Raw genomic sequence first — 9,812 nt, forward strand, 5'->3', positions numbered from 1 at the left:
CAGAAAAACAGTTACAGGTGCTGACTAACAGGGGAGTTTAATGGTGATGATGGGCAATAGGTAATGAGGTTTCTTTTATTTTGGCTTGCCTGCTTTTCCACCTTCCCTCCTGAAGGTATTATTAATAATGCATCAGTACAGTCCTGAGGGTATCTGTTACCTTCCAGTATACGAGAGACATAGGAAGTATTTACGGGTTATTGAATCACTGGGTGAAGAGGAGGTGAGAGGATTGGAGCTAGTCCAATCTTACCCTGAGCCATTTTCCAACTGAAGTTCTGGCAGTGATAACCCTGAGCCCTTCTCTCCGAGCTAAATCAGGAGCAACTTAATCTAACACTCAGTAAGGTTTAGGGACATTGAACCTTGTAAGCCACCAGGTCTTATCAAAGTATGAACTGATTGTACTAAAGTAGCAGCCTCGATTTTTATACTTCAGGTGAGGTTTCAAGGCATAGCCTTCTGACCAGAGATAATCTTGACTAACTAAAGCCAAACTGACGTGTGTGCGATGTTGACAACTCCCCAAATTCCATTAGGACAATTGCAATGTTCTGGTGTCACTTGCCAGCTTCCTTTCAATGGTGCAGTGCAAGAAAAAAAGCTTGTTAAAAATGCCTATATTTTCTGAGTTAAGGATAAGAGGGATCATCTGTTATGAATTTGTCTGGAATATTTCTAGTGTTAATTGCAGTTTACTTTGTTGTATATTTATGTATCCCCACCATGGTAACAGAGCTTTTTTTTACTCTTTCATGGGATGTTGTCCACCCCTAATTGTCCTTGAACTGGGTAGCTTATCATTTCAAGGTGCAGTTAAAACTCAAACATATTGTTGTCACACCTAGGCCAAGCCAGTAAGGATGGCAGAAGGACAATAGTGAACCAGAAAGGTTTTTACAACTATCAGTGATAGTTGCCATTACTAGCTTTATCGTTCCAGATTTATTAATGGAATTTGGTGCAGTGGGTTTTGTACCCCTGAACCCTAGGCCTAGGCCTCTGAATTACTAGTCCAGTGATATTACCACTGCATCACCATCTCCCCTGTGGTTGTGCCCACAATAGAGTGCCATGGCAGTGCGGGCGGTGATGAACCTTGACTTGAACACATTGAGGGTGTAGTGAGGAGAAAGCTCTTCCAGTTGGCACATACAGCATCTCGATGGAGCAAAAGAGAAACATTCAAAGGGCAAATAGAATAGAAAACACCAAAAATATTTGTGATGAAGAAAGATTAAGCAAGTTTTATTCTGTTTTTCAGGGACTGTTCCCCTAAATACTGCAGTTTGACACCAGTCAGTTCTCAGTTGTTGAGAGGGAAGGGAATGAGTAGCACAGACCCTTACACTGGGAGGGGAATGAATAGCACAGACCCTTACACTGGATCAGCTTTGGGGACTGACAGTGAGGTTCTCAGAGCCAGTGAGTAAAAAAGGAAGCTTATGGGATCACAAGTTCTTGTCCAGTTTACTGATGTACTTTTGGCGCAGTACAAGTCAAGAGGAGAAATAGTACAGGTGAAGTACAGTAGTGAAGAAGCAATTAATTAAAGGTCATCCATTAGGAAAATATTGCTAGACTGCAGTGCAGCTTTTAATGCTGTTATGTAAGACATATCAGGAGACATGCTATGTGAGGCAAGAATGCTGCTCCTTGCCAAATTCTCTGCTCCTAAGATAGAGAGCCAAGATTTGGGACCTATCAAATGTTGTTTACAGAGGTTACTGAGTTTAAGGGCAGATTATTTATTGTAGTGAGGGGGTGGCAGTGGATCAGAAACTCGATAGTTTATGGAACTGGAGAAGAGTTTTAAGGCACCCAAATGGCTGAAATGACTTCCACCTAAACTTATTTGCTAAAATAATGCCCACGCTGTTTGAACATAGTGAGGCAATTCATTGTGATTGTCTTGCTACCACATCATTTCAAATAACGACCCATTACGTAGGTTACAATGATACGTAGATGCACAGTGGTCATACTTCTGGTGAGATGCTCTACAAGTAGTGAGGATGTACAAGGGCCGACTGGCAGTGTGGCTCCCAAACTTTTCCCAGTTCACCCGAATCATGCCAGGGAGCCTGCATAACTCAAAGAGAAAATCTAAGTTCATTTTTTTAATCTCAATAAATAATTAACAGTTTGGTGTTGAATTGGCAACTAATATAATTACGGTTGTAGAAAATTAAATAACAGAAAAATTCTAATATGCCCTTGCACTCAAAAATGCTATTATATTCAGATTACCATCTTAATTCACTGGAAAAAGCGCTCCAATCATAATGTTTAATAGTATATGTTGGATCAATTTAGCAGCTACAAATTAAAACAAGCTTCAGGAATCACCTAGGTCACTTGCTTGAAGGGAAATGAGAAATGAAAAACAGCAGTGTTATTACAACTTGAATATATGAATTGTTTCACAACATAATTATGGTAATTCATTGTGGTTACATGGAAGAAATTAGTTGCCTTAGCTTTCATAAAATTTTTTTCTCTTTGGTCTGAAGCTATTGCTTTTGGTTTAAGTGGAAGGATTTGGCGTATGGAAAGAGGGAACTCCTTTAGGTTCATCAGGCTTGCTCAACCTGCTAACTCTGTGACCTTGCGCTTTGACTTCTCACCACCCCCCTCCCCCCCCAACTCTATGTGGCCTACTGCGGCAGAGGCAAAATATTTAGAAATACCCAAGGTCAATTTGGGAAAATGTCTTTCTCCTGCTCAATGGATTCACCTGTTAATGATCATCTTTCGATTGATCATTCTGTTGCATTGGAGCACCATTTCATGATGGTGAAGCCTATTTTTCCTTGAGGCATAGGGCAGGGTTTTCCCTTCCTTGGGTGTGCCTGGGAACGGCTGTGAAATGGACCGCTACCCGTGATCGGGCTCCGACTGCGATTTCACGCTGGCTAGCCAATTAACGGCCAGCCGGCGTGAAACGTGTGCTGGGAGCCTCAGTGCTGTTGGGCGGGAGGAGAGCAAGCATTAAAGTTTGCGCATGCGCAGGGGTGCGCTCACTGAAAGCTTCTTGAAGGCACAGAGTTGCCTCAAGGAACTGAAGAGTTTTAAAATGAAAATTAAAGATTCTACAAATAATATGAACATGTCCCCACATGTGACTCAGTCACATGAAGAGGGGACATGTTCAAAATGATTTAAAATTATTTTTATTGCTTTTTCATTTACTATTGGAAACCTCATCTTTCCCACGGATGAGGTTTCACAAAAAATGCGAAGACCCGCTGACCTATTTGCCCACCCACCAACTATAAGGTTGCACAGGCAGTGAAAAACTCTACTTAATTGCTTGCTTAAGGGCCTTAATAGGCCTCTTAATTGTCGGCGGGCGCACTGCTGACTCTCGCGCGTGGCTGCCAACTGAAACATCGTGCGAGTGCGCGATGCCGTCGGGATGCTCGCCAGACATCATCGCGCATTATATTACTCCCGATCAGGATGGGCGTGTGCCAGTGGGACAAAGAATTCTGCCCATATAGTGTACGGTAATGGTGAGGGCATTTTCATTTTTTAAATTTAGAAAGCTGCAGAGTCGATCAGATAGTGAAAACTTGCATAAGCTGAAAGGTCAAAACAAAAGAGAGAACTTTTTAAAGATGCCAATCCTTTGCTAGTATCTCTGAGGCCTGCTGGAGCTAACCCCATTACCTTCCTCTGGCCAGAACTCTCGAACAGAGGCTGGGGAACTTGTTGCAAACATGTGTTAATGACTCTGAGGCTGGATAATTGGCTGCTGTTACAGGCATATTTGTGTGGCAAGTGGAACTTGCATGACACCATAGACGTGACAGTTCTACCACAGTAGAAGAATATTGGCGAGCTTGACTAAGAGCAGTAGATGCCTTTTTGCTTCATATGAATATCGATGTGGCTTATTGCAATCATAATATCAGTTAAATTGAAATATTCGTCAATGATTGATGTCGTAAGCAGATGATTTTAGGACAATTGTGGAACCATTTTTAAAATTGGCCTTCAAAATTTCAGAGACCTGGGCCAGTTTCTATATTAGAAACAGAAAATGTGTCCCAATAAGATCAATTTTAAGTAATACAATACAATCAACTGTGCAGCCCTGTGCCTATTTTCACTCTAACATACATTGATCTACATCAACGTTGCAGTTAACTTTTGGTTCAGTACCAGCAAGGCATTGTGATGAATCACACTATAAGTTCAGGTGTTCAGAGCTGATGCCATTTTGGGGCTGCGGTTCAGTTGTGTGAAATTTCTTTCTCCGGGTTCAGTGTGGGGAGTAAGGACAAAATGCTACATACAAAAACAGAAAATGCTGGAAAAACTCAACAGGTCTACTAGCATCTGTGGAGAGAAACAGATTTAACGTTTCGAGTCTGTATGAAGAAGAGTCACAAGGACTCGAAACGTTAACTCTGTTTCTCTCTCCACAGGTACTGCTAGACCTGCTGAGTTTTTCCAGCATTTTCTGTTTTTGTTTCAGATTTCCAGCATCCACAGTATTTTGCTTTTATCAAAATGCTAGATAGATTGATCCACAGTCTGTTCTGACATCTCAGCCAGGACAACGGTCACGCTGCTTCCATTAACCACGATACCTCTGCATTAGGAAGACGGCAATAAATCAGGCAGGGTTTACTATCCAATGGACTTGTGCTGGAAATTGCATATCAACAGGGGCAAGATTCGATCCCATATTCCCTACTTGGTAGATGTTCTCTGTCAAGGCTCACACAGGAAGAATGGTCGGGTCAACCAGACCACTGCCAGGGACTATTTTTATCATCATGAAAGCAGCAGCAATGGAAAACTGGGTGGGTTTCAGGAGTATTATTCATTCTCATGTCCATTTGGCATTTCTGGTGCATCGACATGATATGCTAAGTGGCTTCTCTCCATGATGTATCATTCTTTGATTCTATTTCTCTCTCTGTTTCTTCCCAGTTTCATTCCTTCCTCATGCTGGGTCACAGTTTGTAGATACCCTTCAAAACCTGCCCATTCCCCCTGTGTGAGGCTTAACAGAGAACATCTACCGAGTAGGGAATATCAGAGACAATCTTGCTTCTATCGATAGATATGCAATTTTCAGCACAAGCCCATTGGGTAGCGGTCAGGAATAATAAACTCTGCCTGATTTACTGCCATCTTCCTTGCAGAGATATCGTGGTTAATGGAAGCAGTTTGACTGTTGTCCTAGCTGAGATTTCTGAACTATCTATCTCATCTGTATTGGGAGAGCTCTGAAGTTACCTTACTATTGCTAATATTTGCTACTATGTATTTGCTATGCACCAAATTATGTCATGTGTACCACACTCGTTGGGGTAAATTTCAACTTAACCCTGCACATTCCACAAGGACGGGAAACTGACATGATTGGATTGCCAGCCTGTTTGACACCCTGCCCAGTTTAAGTACATTTCAATATGGTGGGATGTAAAATGGGTGACCAATCAGATCTCACCAGCTCCCCAGTGGATAGTTTAATTAATTAACTTTATGGTTTGTGTATTAATGTGTAGTTCCTGCAGCTCTGCCATAAGGTCACAGATGAGCTGCCACATCACATTTCCACACTGTAATCCTCCAGGATAGCGAGCGCAAGGGCACATAGAATCTCACTTGGCGTTGAGGTAGAGGATCAGCCATGATCATACTGAATGCCGGAGCAGGCTCGAAGGGCCGAATGACCTAACCCTCCTATTTTCTATGTTTCTATGACAACTGCGCTGTTTCTGGAATGTTCCATAGCAAATCAAACCATTGATTTTAAAGGAGTGCTATACCATTTGCATTGCACTCCTCTGTCACGAGCTTGGTTTGTCTTATTATCTCACTTCACAGTATAATCATAGAATCATGAGAATGGTACTGCTCAAAGGGAAATCATTCAGCCCATTGTGCCTATATTAGTTCTTTGAAAGAGCTGTTCAATTAGCGTCTGAAAAAGGGTCATATGGACTCAAAATGTTAACTCTGTTTCTCTTTCCACAGATACTGTCAGACCTGCTCAGGTTTTCCAGCATTTTCTGTTTTTGTTTCAGATTTCCAGCATTTGCAGTATTTTGCTTTTGTCCAAAAAGTGTAACTCCCCTGCTCCTTCTGCAGAGTCCTGCATACATTTTCACTTCAATTGTTTGTGCAATTCCTTTTTGAAAGTTATTACAGAATCTGCTGCTGCTACCCGTTCAGGCAGTGCGTTCCAGATCACAGGCAATTCTAGAGTTAGTGATGTGTAATGAGGCAGATTTGATAAGGGAGCTTAAGGTGAAGGAACCCTTAGGAGGAAGGGACCATAATATGATAGAATTCACCCTGCAATTTGAGAGGAAAAAGCTGGAATCAGATGTATCAGTATTACAGTTGAATAAAGGCAACTACAGAGGCCTGAGGGAGGAGCTGGCCAGAATTGACTGGGAGATGAGCCTAGCAGGAAAGACAGTGGAACAGCAATGGCAGGAGTTTCTGGTAGTAACTTGGGAGACACAGCAAAAATTCATCCCTAGGAAGAAGAAGCATACTAAAGGGAGGACAAGGCAACCATGGCTGACAAGGGAAGTCAGGGACAGCATAAAAGCTAAAGAGAAAGCATACAATGCGGCGAAGAGCAGTGGGCAACCAGGGGATTGGGAAGCCTACAAAGACCAACAGAGGACAACTAAAAAAGAAATAAGGAGGGAGAAGATTAAATATGAGGGTAAACTAGCCAGTAATATAAAATAAGATTGCAAGAGATTTTTTAGATATATAAAAGGTAAGAGAGAGGCAAAAGTGGACATTGAGCCGCTGGAAAATAACGCTGGAGAAGTAGTAGTGGGGAACAAAGAAATGGCGGAGGAACTGAATAGGTACTTTGCGTCAGTCTTCACAGTGGAAGACACGAGTGACACCCCCAAAGTTCAAGAGATTCGGGGGGCAGAGGTGAGTATGGTGGCCATTACCAAGGAGAAGGTGCTAGGAAAACGGAAAGGTCTGAAGGTGGATAAATCACCTGGACCAGATGGATTAGACCCCAGAGTTCTGAAGGAAATAGCTGAAGAGATAGTGGAGGAGTTAGTGGTGATCTTTCAGGAATCACTGGAATCAGGGAGGGTCCCAGAGGACTGGAAAATCACTAATGTAACCCCCCTGTTTAAGAAGGGAGTGAGGCAAAAGACGGGAAATTACAGGCCGAATAGCCTGACCTCGGTCGTTGGTAAGATTTTAGAGTCCATTATTAAGGATGAAATTTCAGAATACTTGGAAGTGCATGATAAAATCGGGCAAAGTCAGCATGATTTCATCAAGGGGAGGTCATGCCTGACAAATCTGTTAGAATCCTTTGAGGAGGTAACGAGTAGGTTAAACAAAGGAGAGCCAATGGATGTTATCTACTTGGACTTCCAGAAGGCCTTTGACAAGGTGCCGCACAGGATGCTGCTCAGTAAGATAAGAGCCCATGGTGTTAGAGGCAAGGTACTAGCATGGATAGAAGATTGGCTGTCTGGCAGGAGGCAGAGAGTGGGGATAAGGATGGCGGCCGGTGACTAGTGGAGTTTCGCAGGGGTCAGTGTTGGGACCACAACTTTTCACTTTATACATAAATGATCCAGATGAAGGAACTGAGGGCATCCTGGCTAAGTTTGCAGATGATACAAAGATAGATGGAGGGACAGGTAGTATTGAGGAGGCGGGGAGGCTGCAGAAGGATTTGAACAGGTTAGGAGAATGGGCAAAGAAGTGGCAGATGGAATTCAATGTGGGGAAATGTGAGGTCATGCACTTTGCTTGGAAGAATAGAGGCATAGACTATTTTCTAAATGGGGAGAGAATTCAGAAATCTGGAGTGCAAAGGGACTTGGGAGTCCTAGTCCAGGATTCTCTTAAGGTTAACCTTGCAGGTTGAGTTGGTAGTTAGGAGGGCATTTATTTCGAGAGGACTAGAATATAAAAGCAGGGATGTGCTGCTGAAGCTTTATAAGGCTCTGGTCAGACCACATTTAGAATATTGTGAGCAATTTTGGACCCTGTATCTCAGGAAGGATGTGCTGGCCCTGGAGAGGGTCCAGAGGAGGTTCACGAAAATGATCCCAAGAATGAAAGGCTTAACTTATGAGGAACGTCTATACTTGATGGAGTTTAGAAGGATGAGGGGGATCTGATTGAGACTTACAGAATACTGAAAGGCCTGGATAGAGTGGAAGTGGGGAAGGTGTTTCCATTAGTAGGAGAGACTAGGAACCAAGGGCACAGCCTCAGAGTAAAGGGAAGACCTTTTAGAACAGAGATGAGGAGAAACTTCTTTAGCCAGAGAGTGGTGAATCTATGGAATTCATTGCCACAGAAGGCTGTGGAGGCCAGGTCATTGAGTGTATTTAAGACCAAGATAGATAGGTTCTTGATTGATAAGGGGATCAAAGGTTACGGGGAGAAGGTGGGAGAATGGGGTTGAGAAACTTATCAGCCATGATTGAATGGCGGAGCAGACCCGATGGGCCGAATGGCCTAATTTCTGCTTCTATGTCTTATGGTCTTATCACGACAAATTGCATTGTAAAAAAATGTTTTCCTCATGTTGCCTTTGATTCTTTTGCCAATGGCCTTAAAAATGTAGAGGAGTTGACAGTTGTGGGGAAGGGTACATATCCTCCAGTGCCAGGTGTTGATGGATTACAACACTTATGCAGTGCAGATTGTAAATGAATGTAAACAACATTCACTTCAATAAATTAGAAGCTGTTACCTCAGAAGTGAGTTTCATTGAAGGAAACAAGCAAAAGGAACACTGAGCCAAAAACAAAGAGAGAAAAATCGCAAGTGTTGGGAATCTGAAATAGAAAAGACTGGTCAGTCAACATCAGAAAAAGCAAGATGGATTAAACTTCTGTGTGGGTTTCTCAACTCAAAGTTTGCGGGGCTGTAGGGGGAAAAAGCTGCTGGAGTGGGATTCACTGGATAACTCTTTCAAAGAGTCAGCACAGGCACGAATTGGCTGAATGGCCTCCTTCTGTGCAGTATGATTGTATGATCCGAGCTCTCAGGAAGGCACCCACTCAAAATGTTAATCTGGTTTTGCTTTCAGATGCTGACAGATCTGCTTTGTGTTTCACGCATTTTCAGTTCCCGATATGAGAGGTAATTGCATTGACTGAATATGGAGATGCAGAAGCACGACAGAGAAATTATAGCCAAGGGAATGTAAATCACTAGAGAAAGCTTTTTTTCTCCTCTATCTGCCTGTTTAATGGGATATCAATCTTTTATCCAACCAATATCTGCCAGTTTGTATATCTGTTCATCTTCTTTAAGAATGATGATTGCTGGAATCAAATTACTTGTATATATTGTGTCCTCTTATGTATTCAATTCTACATATTAGTAAACAAATACTTAGTGTCATTTACTTCCACCTTCATGGCTCCACACAGCACTTACTAGATATACTATTAAAAAATACTAAAGATATTTTCCATTCTCCAACAATGCAGACGCCATTCTGATAAGCACAAAACAAAAATCACTAGCAATACAATTGAAAATAATAAGTTGGCTAACCTCTAGTGTGTTTTTATTGTGTGCTTTCTCTGCACTGAGCGATGGCACTGATTATTCTAGCTGTGATTCTTTTTCCTTTCAGTAAGAATAAAAAGTGCTTTACAGTTATTACAAAACTCTCTCCTTTGAGAGAAAATTTTGTGGGTTCAAATTCCACTCCAGAAACTTGAGTGCATGATCCAGAATGACACCTCAGTGCAGCACTGAGGGAATGCTGCACTGTTGAAGGTGCCACCTTTTGGATGAGATATTAAAAGATGTTTGTCTGACCTCCC

At 42.3% G+C, this 9,812-nt stretch overlaps 1 long non-coding RNA gene across 1 annotated transcript in view; it reads left to right on the forward strand.

Moving 5' to 3' along the window:
* LOC121289751 overlaps positions 1–9,116 on the forward strand; it is a 93,986-nt gene extending 84,870 nt beyond the window's left edge. Inside the window, exon 3 of the long non-coding RNA XR_005945638.1 lies at positions 9,065–9,116. This is a non-coding gene — a long non-coding RNA (uncharacterized LOC121289751). The remainder of the gene's footprint in view (positions 1–9,064) is intronic.
* The last annotated feature ends 696 nt before the right edge of the window (positions 9,117–9,812 follow it).

Source organism: Carcharodon carcharias, chromosome 17, assembly GCF_017639515.1.
Source record: "Carcharodon carcharias isolate sCarCar2 chromosome 17, sCarCar2.pri, whole genome shotgun sequence".
Classification (NCBI taxonomy): Eukaryota; Metazoa; Chordata; class Chondrichthyes; order Lamniformes; family Lamnidae; genus Carcharodon; species Carcharodon carcharias.